This window comes from Polypterus senegalus, chromosome 18, assembly GCF_016835505.1.
Source record: "Polypterus senegalus isolate Bchr_013 chromosome 18, ASM1683550v1, whole genome shotgun sequence".
Classification (NCBI taxonomy): Eukaryota; Metazoa; Chordata; class Cladistia; order Polypteriformes; family Polypteridae; genus Polypterus; species Polypterus senegalus.
Window position 1 is genome coordinate 60,659,728 of NC_053171.1, and position 15,158 is coordinate 60,674,885.

A 15,158-nucleotide genomic window follows, 5' to 3' on the forward strand; every position below is an offset into this window, starting at 1 on the left:
TTGCAAATTTATTAAAAATAAAAAAACTGAGAAATCACATGTACAGTACATAAGTATTCACAGCCTTTGCTCAATACTTTGTGGATGCACCTTTGGCAGCAATTATAGCCTCAAGTCTTTTTGAATATGATGCCACAAGCTTGGCACACCTATCCTTGGCCAGTTTCGCCCATTCCTCTTTGCAGCACCTCTCAAGTTCCATCAGGTTGGATGGGAAGCGTCGGTGCACAGCCATTTTAAGATCTCTCCAGTGATGTTCAGTCAGATTCAAGTCTGGGCTCTGGCTGGGCCACTCAAGGACATTCACAGAGTTGTCCTGAAGCCACTCCTTTTATATCTTAGCTGTGTGCTTAGGGTCATTGTCCTGCTGAAAGATGAACCGTAGCCCCAGTCTGAGGTCAAGATCGCTCTGGAGCAGATTTTCATCCAGGATGTCTCTGTACATTGCTGCAGTCATCTTTCCCTTTATACTGACTAGTCTCCCAGTTCCTGCCGCTGAAAAACATCCCACAGAATGATGCTGCCACCACCATGCTTCACTGTAGGGATGGTATTGGCCTGGTGATGAGCGGTGCCTGGTTTCCTCCAAACGTGACGCCTGGTATTCACACCAAAGAGTTCAATCTTTGTCTCATCAGACCAGAGAATTTTGTTTCTCATTGTCTCAGAGTCCTTCAGGTGCCTTTTGGCAAACTCCAGGTGGGCTGCCATGTGCCTTTTACTAAGGAGTGGCTTCCGTCTGGCCACTCTACCATACAGGCCTGATTGGTGGATTGCTGCAGAGATGGTTGCCCTTCTGGAAGGTTCTCCTCTCTCCACAGAGGACCTCTGGAGCTCTGACAGAGTGACCATTGGGTTCTTGGTCACCTCCCTGACTAAGGCCCTTCTCCCCTGATCGCTCAGTTTAGATGGCCGGCCAGCTCTAGGAAGAATCCTGGTGGTTTTCGAACTTCTTCCACTTACAGATGATGGAGGCCACTATGCTCATTGGGACCTACAAAGCAGCAGAAATTTTTCTGTAACCTTCCCCAGATTTGTGCCTCGAGTCCATCCTGTCTCAGAGGTCTACAGACCAATCCTTTGACTTCATGCTTGGATTGTGCTCTGACATGAACTGTCAACTGTGAGACCTTATATAGACAGGTGTGTGCCTTTCCAAATCATGTCCAATAAACTGAATTTACCACAGGTGGACTCCATTTAAGCTGCAGAAACATCTCAAGAATGATCAGGGGAAACAGGATGCACCTGAGCTCAATTTTGAGCTTCATGTCAAAGGCTGTGAATACTTATGTACATGTGCTTTCTCAATTTTTTTATTTTTAAAAAATTTGTAAAAATCTCAAGTAAACTTTTTTCATGTTGTCATTATGGGGTGTTGTGTGTAAAATTCTGAGGAAATAAATGAATTTAATCCATTTTGGAATAAGGCTGTAACATAACAAAATGTGGAAAAAGTGATGCACTGTTAATACTTTGCGGATGCACTGTATAAAGAATCTGCTTTTGTCCTTGTCAGTCCCTGTCTAGTGGACAGTTTTGGGATTTTTCAGAACTTAACGTGTTTTGGAACTCTTGAGATGCATTACATTTATAGCTCCCTTTGAATTTTTGAAAGTACTCAGGAAAGTGAAAGCCAAACACATCTTACAGTTGATTTTCTTCTCCTAGGTGTTCCACATTTAGGCTGTTCAGCTATTACTGTTACTTATGGTTTTCTTCTGAGATACCTTTATTGACCGAATATCCTGTTTCTTATAATGAATCAAAAATTTTTCATTACCTTCTGTTTTTTTTAACAAAATTAGATATATGGAATACTTACCCCCACATCACACTAAAAATGGTGATAAGTGGAAAATATTTTTGAACTCCACTTCAGGACATTATGAATACTTAGTAATACCCAGTGGTTTAGCCTGACATTTTTAATCCAATGTACGTTTAGGTCTTGGCATCTAGTGATGGTCACTCATATTTTCTTGTGATTGTGAGACACACATAACTCATAGACCTCTTAAGATATTTGAGAAGAAACACAATGTTTTCAAAGTTGGAGAAATGTGTGTTTTATTTTTAACATATCAGACTACTCATCAAGGACTGTCTTAAATTTATAAAGTTCAAGCCTTTATAAATTGGCCAATATCGAATTTAGTGGGTCTGCCCCACTTGCTTATAGACTTTGTAATTTATAAAAGACACTTCCTTAAATAATTTTAGGTCCATTGCTATAAACACAATGGAAAACTTTAAATGGACACTGGCAGCTCAAGAGGCTGTTCATGATCTGAAAGTACCAATTGAATTAGACATAGACATGTCTTGAATAGAGGTGGTCCGAGTTCTGTTAAAGTGTGTAACAGCCGACCCCTTACCCAGCCGGCAGCTACACCTCCAAGACCTGTGGCCTGGATAATTTACTGAGATGAATCTAACTATCAAGCCATAAGCCATACCTTTAACAAAGTACACTTTTCCCCACAATCGACGGTGTAAATATAAACTCACAAAAGCATATATGTAAAATCATACTGATTAAATGTATTAAATGAAACAACAAGACAAATGCAAAAATAGAAAGAAACTTAAATATAAATATCCCTCCACCACATCAACAATGAAACACCACCTTATATAAATACAACAAAACCCTCCCTTGCCCCTGTAACATATAACAAACAACACAAATAACAAAAATGAATGAGATACGGAAATGATCATGAACTTGAGTTCGGTTATAAAAACTGTCCTAAATATGGTTGACTGAACTAATGGTAAATGAGTCGTTTGATTTTCCCGGAACAAAATAGAACAGCCTCACCGTGGATCCTCGGTGCGTGGTGGATAATGAAGTCCGACCCCGGGGTCCCTCGTGATGAGGATATTGAAGTAAGTCCGGCGAATTGAAAAACAAACTGGATGAAATGCGCGAGGTAGAATACGGCAGGTATAGATGGCTCGTGATCGTGAAATGAAAAAGTCTTCTCTTCCCCCCTCTCTTCTCTCCCCTAATGGCTTAAATAGTCCTGTGACGGCTGTAATTGATCAATACGGAACAGGTGTTTTCCAGGTTTGAGGCTGTGGTCTTCTTCCATTATCCGTCCCCACATTTACTGATACACACACATAAACAGCAAACGGGACAATGGAAACGAGACACACTCAGTACTGACATTTGACAACACTACCTATGTAGCCCCGTTACAAGTGTTTCCCAGGCACTACTAAAGTACACCTTGTGCCTTTTTCTCTCAAAACTGTATAAACTTCTGAGAAAGGTAATTAGAAACTTACTGTTTTGAGAAGCATGTAAACACTGCCGAAATGTACAATGATGACATTTTAAATTTTTACTGTTCATGAAAACATAACTTATTAAAAGTGACAAAACATTTGAATGCCAGACAGGCACATTTTACCCTGTTGTTTGTGATCTCATACAAACCTGGTAATTAAATAAGCAAGGATGATACCTTATCCTACTAATGAAAGCCTTTTATTTTAGATAGTTAGCCATATGGGCGGCACGGTGGCGCAGTGGTAGCGCTGCTGCCTCGCAGTTAGGAGACCCGGGTTCGCTTCCCGGGTCCTCCCTGCGTGGAGTTTGCATGTTCTCCCGTGTCTGCGTGGGTTTGCTCCGGTTTCCTCCCACAATCCAAAGACATGCAGGTTAGGTGGATTGGCGATTCTAAATTGGCCCTAGTGTGTGCTTGGTGTGTGGGTGTGTTTGTATGTGTCCTGCGGTGGGTTGGCACCCTGCCCTGGATTGGTTCCTGCCTTGTGCCCTGTGTTGGCTGGGATTGGCTCCAGCAGACCCCCGTGACCCTGTATTCGGATTCAGCGGGTTAGAAAATGGATGGATGGATAGTTAGCCATAACCCATAATTCCAATTGAAATATTTTAGCAGATACTGAACTGAATTCTACTTAAATCAAAAAGTTAGTGCTATGATCAGGGGAAACAAGTTCTCTACCTGAAGGGGTCCTTGACAGTTTGTTTATGTAAGGATCAGGGCTAAATTTTAGGGTCTATTGTTTTTTCTGTATTAGACACCATTTTACATAAACGTCATTAGTTTTCTATTCTGCATTTCTAGTTGTTTGGTCTCAGGGTCGTGGACTTGAGTTCACCAGCACAATGGGACAGAAGATCAGAGATTGCACCAAGTTTTATCTCATCTGCGGATAAATCCTTTAAACACGAAAAAATGCTCTCTTTGTTGTTGATCTTCGTATCTTGCCTGGTTTTAACTTTCAGGTTTTAGTTGCTTTGTTTATATTTTACTTGCTTTGTTTCACCTTTTTTGCATCTCCTGGTTCATCTAAAAAAATCAGTTATCTCTTTCCTTCCAAGCTAGGACAGTTATATGTTTCTTGGTCAGTTCATCCAGAAGTCAGTATTATTTTCTTATAATCAACAATATTTCCATTCATTTCCTATCCTTAATATGGATACACTTCTACCACTGAAGCATTATGAATAGCTAGTTGTGCTAAACAGATCTGCAAATTCCCTAACCTTCTTCCAGTCATCTCTCCATAATATTGTTCATGATGTTCTTGGTGCCAGTGTGGAAAACTGGCAGACTGAAGACCAGCAAAGTAGACCAAGTCTGAAGTTGTAAACCAAAAGGATTTGTAACCAGAAAGACATTGTAACAAAGTCAACTGGAAAGACAAAGTTCTATCAATATATTGATTAATCTTAAGATTAAGCAAGAAAATCTGAACTGAACACCGAGACAGAAGTTCAGTAAAAAGCCATAAGCATACATTCATCTTTCCTGGACTGCAACATACTTTTACACTAAGATATTTTATCATCAAAATACTTTGCTTTGACATAATTTACATACAGTATATATTGTAAATACAAACAAGAAAGCAAAAGAAGAGTTGTGTTTACAGTTTGGGGATTCCCATTGAATGCAACTCTTTACAAAGAAAAGAACCGCGCAAATACGAACAGAAAGTTCTGTGCTTCCTCAACATGGTGTTTTAGTGCCCTCTAGTGGGATAAAAGAATTGCTGGCTCATGGACACAGCTCAGGATCTGCTAGACAAATAAATGACAACAACAGTTGACGGTTTTATGCTGGTTGGGCAGAAGAGGCGGGGCTTGAGGAGGAAGTGATGTCAGGGACAAAGACACGTTTTTCCTTAATTTACTTCTCTGCTCCACAATTTAAAATCACAAATCAAATAATTCAGATGTTATTAAAGTGCACATTGAAGACTTCTCATGTTTGGCACATTTAGTGTCACAGATGTTTGATTCCTCAGGTTTGTTTTATGACTTCATTAGATACCTCAGCTTGCTTTTACCCTTTGGAGTCTGTAGCTGCCATTGTTCAACATGAGCTATGCCATTGAAAATCAAAGAAGCCATTATGAGGCTGAAAAACAACAATAAAATAGTTTTCAGGGGACAGATTGTGTGTGTGTGTGTCAGAGACAACTATCTGCAGAAGACTTCATGAACAGAAATACAGAGGCCACACGGTAAGATGAACACCACTAATGAGCCACAAGAACAGGATGGCCAGATTATACTACTATAGGTTAGACTTCAGAGAGCCTGCAGAATTCTGGAAAAAGGTCTTGTGGACAGATGAAACAAAGATGAACCTGCATCAGAGTGATGGCAAGAGGAAAGTTTAGAGATGAAAAGGGCATGTGTGGCTGCCTTGGTCCTGGCACACTTTCCCTCATTGATGATGGAACTGCCAACAGTGAATTCTGAGGTGTGTAGAAACATCTGAACTGCTCAGGGTCCAGTAAATGACTCCATGCTCACTGGATAGCACTTCATCCTACCACTAGATAATGAACCAAATATACTGCTGAGGCAACACAGGAGTGTTTCGAGGCTGCAAAATGGAAAATTCTTGAATGTCCAACCAAGTCACCCGATTCAAATCTAACTGAGCAGGCCTTCCATATCTTAAGACAAAACTTAAAGGGACAAACCCCTGAAACAAGCAGGAGCTGAAGATGGCAGCATTAGAGGCTTGGCAGAGCAGCACCAGAGAAGATCCTCAGCACCTGGTGATGTCTGTGAATCATAGACTTCAGTCACTCCATACAAGGGATATATGACAAAGTCCTAAATATGACAACTTTAATAGACCTGCCACTTCTGTGTAAAAAAAAAAGTTTTTTTTTCTACAAGGTGTTACAAAAATGTCTGTAAATGCCCTTAAATGAAGTTTGTAGTGTGAACTTGAATTATGTCTGAATTGATTTGTAACTTTAAACCGTGCAGCAGAGGGTCAAATCTTGGAAAAATGTGTCTTTATCCCAAACATTATGGAGGGAACTGTATGATTGATTGACTTAGTGCTGAGCCTTTGCTGATGACGTTGTTCAGATTGGTAAAAACTAAAGTAGCCTGATTGGGAAAATCTGAGGTACTTGATAATGAATCTAAGAGGACAGGTTTACAAATTGATCAGGACATGATGAAATACATGATAAGCACAGAGAGTGGGGTAAGATTTAGTGATGTAGAGACATGGTAATACAGCAATAAAAATTGAGTGGTTGGATGACTGCAGATACTTAGGAGCCATTTATAATGAACACTATGAGGCACATTTTCTACAACTAAAGCAAGGCGATGCTGTGATAAACAGCAATTATTATGCTTTATCAGGACTGTTGAAATTGAGTCTGTTGACCCAAAAACTAAAGGAGCAGATTTATCAAGTCATGATGAAACCAGCATTTCTGTATGAGGCTGAATGTTGGACAATAAAGGTCTTGGGGAAGATATTTGGAAATGTAAATAAAGATGGCACATGGAGAATAAGGACGAATGCTGAAGTCATGGAGGGAGTTGCATAAGAACATTGACCTAATGACAGACATGAAAATCAAAAGACTGCTGTGGCTGGGATTGTGGAAAGGTGAAATGGTGATGGAGCCCTTAAGAAACTAAGAAATTGTAACCCACAAGGAAGCACAAGTGTTAGATATCCAAGAAAGTGGTGGATGAAGTATGTGGAGGAAGATCTGAAGAAACTCCAAGTGAAAGGATGGAGAAAGAAAAGCAATGGTGAACAATAATTAAGGCAGCTGAGGCTCTCCATTGTGAACAGAATGAGTTGATGGTCATCAAGAATTCAGCAGTGCTCTGAGTAAATCTGACATAAAATAATCACCACAATTCCAGCTGACGGGCAGCCTCACTCAGTGGAAACAGACCTGGCATTACCTCAGCAGTCCCAGAATCATCGACTGATGTGGAAGAAAAGAAACATCTGGAGAGCCTGAGATACTGCAAGGCTTGCTGTCAGATAAACCAGCAAATAAAAAGTAGTGAGGAAGACCTGAATTGAGATCATCTGAGTGGGTATTTTATGAGTGAGCAAATTGATACATTTTTATTTCTAAGTAATCTTGGACAAAGTGTCTGCTACATAATAATAAGCGATGTTTCCAGCTTGAACTGGGACTCTTCAGCCCTTTCAATTGCTCATGTGAGGTGTTTGAGTAAACCGACATACTGAAGGCTAAATGTGTTACCAAAAAGCCATTTTAATTAATTACTTTAGACACACAAATTAAGGTAGATATGAAGAAAATACCACAATAGACACTTCCACATAAGTCAGTGACGAAAAATGTGTGTAAATGTGTGGACGTGGAAAGGATGTTTGTGACTTGCACTGTCTGTTTAACAGTAATTTAGCTGTAATGCCTTTGTTGTGCTTGTTTTGAGCAGATGACTAAATAACCAACGTGGATTATATGACATGAATAATGTGATTTTTTTTCTTTATTTCCTGGATGTTTTTTCACGTAATTTGCCATTGTACAAAACTGGTCACCATTGCCTTTTATTATATCAAACTTTTTTTTGTCCATTAACCATGAAAACCTGAGACTAAACTTTTTTTTGGCCATCACTACAAACTACATGGCATTAGTAATAGATTAAGACATCATTTTTAAGTGGAGTATTTCTTTAGATTATCTCTGGGAGGCATGGTGGCACAGTGGTAGGTTTGGCCAGCAGTTGGAAGAAACGTCCCTCACCCACAGGGTCACTTTAAAGATGACCGTACCAGTACAAACCACTGAGAACTGGTTCAGTTTCTCTTTCCCCATTTATGTCACTGCATTTCACTGAGTTCGCCAAAGTCCCCAATCATTTCCACGATTTTGCCCACCTTGAGGTGAAGTGAACTCAGGTGGGTCCATTCATCACTCCTCACTATTCAGTAACAGACGTGATGGTGTCAGAATATAACAAGAGGCCTCTGAAGTTAGTGTGTGACAACACAATCACAAATGTGCACTGGTGCTCTGCTTCTTCAGGTCTTCATGTTCAGTTTAGGTACAGAAGCCTCACAGCAGGGGAGACTGGCAGCAAAGTGACAAGTGACACTGCAATGGCTACTGGGAATTTCATTGATGCAGCATTCAGCAGGACCCACATGTTTATTACTGAGATTTGAGCAAATCTGACGTGAAAAGGTCCAAGAACTCCACTTGTCGTCTCAGAGCCATCTGCAGATGTGGAAATTAAAAAATAAAACAGCTGAGAGCCTGAAACACAGCAAGGTGTCTTGTCATCTAAATCAGAGGAGCGAATGAAAAGATCTGACTTGGCCTGAGAATGCTGGGGGGGCTACTTTATGACTGAATTATGAAATCAATCATTGTGATTTGTAAGTCACTTTTGATGGAGGTTTCTGCCACATTACGCTAAACGCTATCTCCAATTCCAACAGGAACTCTTCAGTCACCTCAACCACTCATCTGAAGTGTGTGAGTGAAGTCCACAGCTGTAGTTAAAATTTAAATGTGTTTACAATAATTAGATTATTTATAAATGAACACAGTCTTTAAGAATAAGAACTGAAATAAAGAAAATATTTTGAAAAACAGACAGCGTCACACAAATCAGTAACATTGAAATAGCATTTAAATAAATAAATCTGTGCAAATGGCGCAATCGTGTGGAAGGGAACAGAATTAACTGAAGTTTTATGAAAAAGCCATTATGTGTGTGGATTTCTTCAGGTGGCTTTTTAACATTAACGTCACATATATCCGATTGTTTAATACTTTACAAATTAAATTTTTTTTTTGTATTCCTACACACACACATCCTTGAAATTACTTTTATTTTAAAATTTATTCAAGTAGTTTAGGTCGAGATATAAGTTTAGGAACAAGTGCATGAAGTTCAACCTAACTGGAATATTTGAGTAGTCACACCTCGGCCTTGTCACCTGTCACACTTTGTTCTGCTGCTCCTCATTTTCTTTGTCACTTTTTTACTTTCTGGATGTAATAATTCAATAATACAGTAACTGTTTTATTCATTCATGCTGAATCTGATAGCTTCTTCTTCCAAAATATTCCTCCAATATTCTCCAGTTTCCTCATCGTATTGCAAACAAGAAAGGAGAAGATGGGTAAATATTCAAGTTCAAGTTTACTGACAAGTGTACAGATTACAGGAAACTCTGACTTCTCTGCTTGACAAACATGAAACATCATGTTTACAGTTTCAGTAACATGAAAGAAAGTCAAAGATACAAACAGTAAGACCCCCCAACATGTGTGTGGTGTTGTGTGCAAACGAGAGCAGTTACTGTGATTAGTGAGAGGACGAGCTTGAAGTTCACGCTGAAGACACAAGTTTATCTACAACTCCAAAGTCACTCAGCAAATCTTTCATGCAGTAGGCTGACGTGTATTTGTAGTGGTCTCTGTTCAACAAATTTAACTTTATTATTATTATTATTATTATTATTATTATTATTAAGCCCCCAACTGGCCCAGTGCCTCACAGCTCCTAATTTCAATTCCCAGCATGCTCAGTGTCTCTGTGGAGTTAACATGTTCTCCTGGTGTCAACACTGGTAACTGGTATCACCAGACAAACACATTTGCAGCTATGTGCCTGACTCTATTTGAGTACATTTAAAAATGACATACAAACTTCAGTTTTTGAGTCTCACATACGCCTTCAAACTCAAATGCACAATACAGAAACAGATTCAGACGATGACTGGATTGATATATTTGGGTTCATTTTCACTTAAACTTCAGGCTGACATTTACACACAATTCTGTATTCTGTTGTCATTTTTAATTAATCTGATTTCGGTGAAGTCATCCATTTTTTAATTCTGTTTCTTCGGTTCTTTTTATAAATTTGGCAATCTGTTCATGAATTAAGGGTGGCACGGTGGCGCAGTGGTAGCGCTGCTGCCTCACAGTTAGGAGACCCAGGTTTGCTTCCCGGGTCCTCTCTGCGTGGAGTTTGCATGTTCTCCCTGTGTCTGCGTGGGTTTCCTCCCACAGTCCAAAGACATGCAGGTTAGGTGGAGTGGCGATTCTAAATTGGCCCTAGTGTGTACTTGGTGTGTGGGTGTGTTTGTGTGTGTCCTGCGGTGGGTTGGCACCCTGCCTGGGATTGGTTCCTGCCTTGTGCCCTGTGTTGGCTGGGATTGGCTCCAGCAGACCCCCGTGACCCTGTGTTCAGATTCAGTGGGTTGGAAAATGGATGGATGGATGTTTATGAATTAAACTTATTATTGTCATTTCTGTAACACACTCAGACTCCAGCACTGCAGCAGACCACCTGTGTGTGTCACTGAAATGACGCCAAGTCTGCTGGAGTTTCAGGACTGTGAGGTGGACCCTTAGAGAAGTTCATGAGAAGCCATTTTATTACAGAGGACAGCGACGTGTCACCTCACTGATATGATGATTTATATTTGCAGTCTTTAATCAGAGTTTGTCTTGTTTTTGTAATTTATGCCTTTCTTTATTTTCATTTGACGCCCCTTTCTGTTTTATTTCATTTAATCACAAACTCATCTCAGTGTTGATGAACTTTTCAGCAGACTTACAGTGTTGTGTATTTTAGTCCATGTTTAACAATAAAAGTATATAACACTAGACATGAATTCATGTTTGTCTGACTGGTGGTCATGTAGTAGCACAGTGATTGGTGGTCCGGCCTTCAGCTCCAGTGTCGTTGGTTGGTTTTTATCCATGTTTTCCCCCCTAAATTTGCTCAGCCCCCTGTGACCCTGGATTAGATAGGCGAGTTACCAAATGGATGGTGGGTTGGATATTCAGGGTCTCGGATTTCTTTTGCTTAGCTCACACTTTTCATGTCCTCTCAGTCTTTTAATGTCACAAAGTGGGTACCTCAGGGGGGCTTTGAGTTTGGTGGCCTGAATGTTAAAGAAAGTCTCTACTGGATTTGTGCTGATCTGACCTGACACAAAGATGGACAGACGACATTAATACAGAGGGGTCAGTGTGTGCGCAGGGGGCGGATGACCAGAGGAGCCCTGTTTTTACCATCGTCATTAAGTTCAGGACTGAAGTATGGATACAGGGACTCAGTGAAGGAGTCTGTGAAGGTATACAGGTGAGTGGGGGACTGGGTATTGTACAAGAAGGTTTCACTTTTAGGGAGAGGATGGCCAATGAGAGCTGTGTACTCATTCTCATTCTTCAGTCATACAGTCCAGTATCCATCATATGGGATCAGTGTAATCCCCCCCTTCCTGTTGACCGATTCTCTGGCGACTCCTAAAGTCCACTCAGTCTTCCCCTCAACCTCCACCTCCCAGTAGTGTCTCCCTGAGGTGAATCCTCCTCTGGCCAGGACATTAGCACAGCAGTCAAACCTCTTTGGAATGTCCATCACTCTCTGCTGTGTGTCTGTGTCTCACACTTCTTTCCCGCCTTCAGACACAATGAGATATGGATGTGCAGTCTCAGGGTCAAAAGTGACATCAGCTGAGGAGAAGAAAGAAGACAAAAAGAAAAGTGGAAGATATCAGGAAATCAGGCGATTTGAGGAAGACAACAACACATATACATTCCTTGAAGGACCTGAACATTAAAAAGACAAAGATGGCAAACAGCAAGTGTTCAGTTCTCATGTTTGAGTTTTTATTTTTACAAACCAAAGTCCACTGAGCCCCTCGTGTTTCTTTTCGTGTCACTGCTCAGCCCCCATGTGTAGTTACATCTCTGAACTCCTCCACTCTGCCTGTCTGCCATTTTTCTTCATTTAAACCTAAAAAGCATGATCACCACGCTGTGAACTCAACAGCACAAGAACTGCAACATTTTAATAAAAGCGGAATCACACAGTGAGGATTTGTTAAAGACAAAAGCAAGAAGACCACCAGTGAGGCCTGCCGCTCATTCACAGACATGCTGGCAGCTCTCATGCTTGTCATCACTAACCTGAGGGTCTCATGTGCCCCCCTGGCCTGTTGTCCTCCTACTCCTGTCATTCCTGTCCACTTTTGATTCATTTTTGCTCTGCTCTGTCAGTGAGTCACTTCTCTTGTTCTTACACTGCGTTTCTGGCCTTTTATTTATCAGACCCCCCATTTTATGTTTCTCAGTTCCTTATCAGAAATGACAACAGGGGGCACTGAATTTATGACACTGAATTTAAGAGCACAAGATGGCTGCCTGTCAGTAATGAAGATGAACTCAAATACACAAGTGTCACAAGTCCATCAGTCAGCAGGGACGCCATGTAACCGGTCAGTACAGGGAAGGGGGGTTTTAATAAGGAGAGGGGGGACGAGAGGAAATACAAGGTGACAACACTGATAGTGATGACAAAGGACAGGACAGCAGGGCAAAATACAAAGTGGCACTAAAGAGGGGACAGGACTGGACACTGAGCGGTCTGAGAATGGATAGGGGTCCCTGTGAGGACTCAGCAGCACTCAGTTTACAGTACTTTAAAAAGTGCAAACATTGTGAGTGAAAACCTCAAGTGTGTCCTCAGTGTTGTCATTTTACAATACTTCAACATCGACATGCTGGAAATGTAGCAAATTCACAGTGGGCCTGAGAAAGGGTCTGCACTGAAACACAACAGGGTCCTAAGTGACAGATGGGACATCATGGAGTCTTTAAGTAGCAGGATTAGTAACAATGACCTGCAGTGCTAATCGGTATGAGACCACCAAATCAAAATGACCTTCTGAGAATAAAGTCTACAAGACAAATGAGCGTCCTTTGTACCAAGGAAGACATCTGAGGAGTTCTGTCTGCATGAGGAAGGTTTGGTCTTTAGTTCTGTCTTTACTGACTTGTCTGATGTTCTTGAAACACAAAAAATGTCCACCTGCCAAGGACAATTCAGCAAATTATGACAATGAATTATTTAGGGAACTTCATGGGAATGAGATAACTATCAATATTCAAAGAGACCACCAGGGGGCAATAGAGGTTGAGGGCTTCCTTCTTTATCATGTTTTGTCTTTACTCCATCTGTTGTTGTTTTCTGTTTACTTATTAGGTGGACAGACCCTCGTATTTACCGGTTTGTCTCCTACTTATGGACTTGCTAGCTATCTTCTTCATTGTCAGTTCAAATGGCTTCTCAGTGCCAACTGTCTGAGTGTCAGTGACCAGAAACAAACTGCTGTGTGAACTGAGAAATATAAGTGACAACAGAGGACTACATTTCTATCAGGTGACATGTGATACCCACTTAACTGGGTTCTCGTCATTCTTAGGGGTGTACAGTTAAAAGATGATGGATGAAAGATGGTGAATCCAAATTGTGGGGACAGAAATCCAAATATTTAATAATCAGATGGAGCTTTGGAATTAACGCAACAATGCACAAAAGATAAGGAGGACTCTTGTGGTGTGTCCACTACTACTGAGGTAGGGTCTGAGCCCCACGACCCTCAAACTGGATTAATGATAGATGGACCAAAGATAAGAAGAGGAGGAGAAATCATCAAAGAAGATGATGAGAGGAAAACATAAGGCACCTTATTGAGTGGGCATAAATAAGACACGAGAGGACAGCACAGTGGGCACCTCAGGGTGAGAGGAGGGCAGTATGTGTGTAAGCTAAGAAAGTTCAAACAGTTATCATAAAATTTTGATCTAATCTCAGATATGGAATAAAAGACACAACATCTTCATAATAATATTATTAGCAAATATCCTTAGACTTTGAGCTGTCTCTTAATAAAACGCCACAGCTTGATTGCGTCATTTTTAGCACCAGTTTTTGACATCCTTATCGTATCCCTTGAATTGCCTTTCAAAACTTTCTCACTCCATATAAATCTTTCTCACTTTTTATTTTGCACTCTTTTTTTTCACCAAATAGGAAGGAATCCAACTATAGACAAAAAGAGAAGAACAAAGTGAACATCAGACAGGTGTGAGAACCATGGGGAAAGTGGGTACCGAACCCAAATGTGAACACACAATAAACAGGGGTGCCCAATGAGTCGATCGCAATCGACCCGTAGATTGCAAAGGTAGTGCAGGTAGATCTCGTTGCATTCAAAACGTTAGTCTATCATATATCCTTCCTATGGCATTTGCCACTTGATTGACATACAGGGCGGCCAGTCTGAGATCTCTTTTCTTCTAACACATTGGTCATCCCGTATGCACAATCAAACACGCATGCTACTGCAGAACTCCAGCTGTGATCTAGTTAGCCTTCCAATTTATATCGACTAAAGATGGGATTTAAAAAAAAAAATTGTTTGGGGTGGGTATGGGCTGAATGTGGAATTGGAAGTGGATTTTTTTTTCTCACAATGTTACAGTCAAAGTGCGTTTGTCTGATGTGTCAATCTATCATTGCTATTCCAAAGAAGGAAAATGTGGAAAGGCACTTTCAAACTGTTCATAAAAACTACAAAACATGACGTCCTATCGAAAAGCGATCTGAGAAAGAGAAAGGAGAGGAAACTAAAATCGCAGTTGATTGGACAGCCGTCATTTTTCAGCGCCTTGATTTGGGGAACATCCAAAACCTCGCGTCAGAGCTGGAGACACAATGGAAGGCATGTGCGCAACTTGACAGCCTACGCTACACAGAGCAGATTGAAAATTGTCTGTCAGACTTTGACAGACATTTTCAAGACTCAGCTTTACTTGAGCCAATCGCTATATTTAAGTGCTATCCATTTAGGGAAGATGTTGAGGGTGATTCACTCACATCAGAAATTGCAACATTGTCTCACCTAAAACTCCTCTTCAGTGGAGGATGAGATTTTGATACTACAGGATGACATTCAGCTGAAGTATGGGGATCATGGACGGTTTTGGAACTTACTCACAGAGGAAAAGTACCCAAACATGAGGAAATGTGCTACCTCCTTGACTGC